Raw genomic sequence first — 2,222 nt, 5'->3', positions numbered from 1 at the left:
TTAGGACTGTTGTACATAGGGTCGCTATGAGTCGCAAGCAACTCGACAGCACATAACAACAACAACAACTTGGGAGGGACTGGAAAGCATTATGCTGAGTGAACTCAGTCTCATATGGACAAATACTGTATAAAACCATTATTGTAGATTGAGTAAGAGGATCCAAGGGAGATAAGGGTGGAACTAGAGGGGAAAGGCTGTCCGGTGGGGAGGATTAATCATGGGGTCAAACAATTTGATGGGTAGGGGTGTGAGGGAAATGGGAAGGATCTAGTGTGAAAAACAATATATTAGAATTTTGTGAATAAATTAGTATTAAAAAATTAATTCATTGTTGCACAATTCCCCCCCTTTGCTATGCAGCTCTTATTCTGGAATATTGTCATGCAAATAATGCTTAATCATATACTCCTTTTAAATAATTCTTTCCCTCATCTATTCCAGTGCAGTGTTCATTATTTACCCTCTCTTTTCTTAGTTTCCCCACAACCTCCAATGTCAGTCCTGTTTTATAACAGTGGCATTATGCAGTATTTTTCCTTTTGTGACTTAGATATTTCACTCAGCATAATGTCCTACAGGGTCACCCATTTTGTATAATATTTCATTAGTTCCTTGTTTTTCAGTGCTGCATAGTATTCCATTGTGTGAATATACATAGCTTCTCTATCCATTCATTTGTTGATGAGCTCTTTGGTTACTTCCATCTCTTTCCTATTGTGAATAACACAGCAATTAACATGGATGTGCATATATCCGTTTCAGTGGAAGTTGTGGTTTCTTTAGGGTATATTCCCAGTAGTGGAATTACTGGGTCAAATGTATTTCTGTTTCCACCTTTTTGAGAAAACACCATACTGCCTCCCAGAGTGGTTGGACCATTTTACACACCAGTTTCTCCACAACCTCGCCAGCATTTGTTGTTTGCTGCTTTGTTGAATCTTGCTATTCTTACTGGGGTAAGATGATATCCCATAGTTATTTGCATCTCTTTTAGAGCTAGGGATTTTGAACATTTCTTCATGTGTTTGTTTGCCATCTGAATGTCTTCTTTGGTGGAGTGTCTGTTCATATCCTGTGCCTATTTTGCAATTGGGTTGTTTACCTTTATCTTATTGAGGTGCTGGAGTATTCCATAAATTCTAGATATAAGTCCCGTATCAGACATGTCATTACCAAATATTTTTTCCCAGTCTGTGTCTTTCCTTTTTACCCTGTTGGAGAAGTTTTTGATGTGCATAGGGATTTGATTCTTAAAATGTCCCATTCATCTATTTTACTCTCTCCTGATTATAGGTTTTTCAAGATGCTTGGAGGACTATTCATGTTGTGGATTAGGGCTTCCAGAGTTCTTTTTTGCTTTTCTCTAATAAAGTTTATAGTCTTTGACTAAAGTTTATAGTCCTTTGACTCCTAAGTCCTTGATCCACTTTGAGTTGGTTTTTGTGTATGATGTGAGGTGTGGGTCTTGCTTGAATTTTCTGCAGATAATTTTCCAATTTTGCCAATACCATTTGGTAAAGAGGCTTTCGTTTCCCCACTTCACTGACTTCATCTCCTTGTCAAAAGTCAGTTGACTATAGGTTGATGAGCTGATTTCAGGGTCCTCAATTCTATTCCATTGATCTATGTGTCTGTCACTATACCAATACCATGCTGTCTTGGCCACCACTCTAGTAGGATTTGAGAACAAGGAGTAAGATTCCTCCTACCTTGTTCCTCTTTTTCAGGAGTGCTTTGCTTATTTCGGGTCTCTTTCCATTCCAGATGTAATTGGAAATTGCCTTTTCCATCTCATTGAATGGAATTGGTATTTGTATTGATATTGCATTGAACTTGCAGATTGCCTTTGGTAGAATTGTCATTGTCACAATATTAGGCCTTCCTATCCATGAGCATGGTATACTCTTTCATTTCTCCAGGTCTCTATTTATTTCTTATAATAATGTTATATAATTTTCTTTGGATAGGTCTTTTGTGTTTCTGGTTAGATTTACTGCTCCAGGAGTTGACTATGTATCAATTGATTTATTCAACAAACAGATGCTGCCCTGGATGTGCTCACTAAGTTGTGCCAGGAAATCTGGAGGACAGCCAGCTGGCCAACTGACTGGAAGAGATTGATATTTGTTCCCATTCCAAAGAAAGGTGACCCAACAGAGTGTGAAGATTAACTAACAATATCACTGATATCACATGTAAGCAAGAGTCTGCTGAAAATT

The sequence above is a fragment of the Elephantulus edwardii genome, unplaced genomic scaffold, assembly GCF_000299155.1.
Source record: "Elephantulus edwardii isolate Elephantulus edwardi_28Jun2011 unplaced genomic scaffold, EleEdw1.0 scaffold00127, whole genome shotgun sequence".
NCBI classification, from domain to species: Eukaryota; Metazoa; Chordata; class Mammalia; order Macroscelidea; family Macroscelididae; genus Elephantulus; species Elephantulus edwardii.
This window is presented reverse-complemented; position numbering follows the sequence as displayed.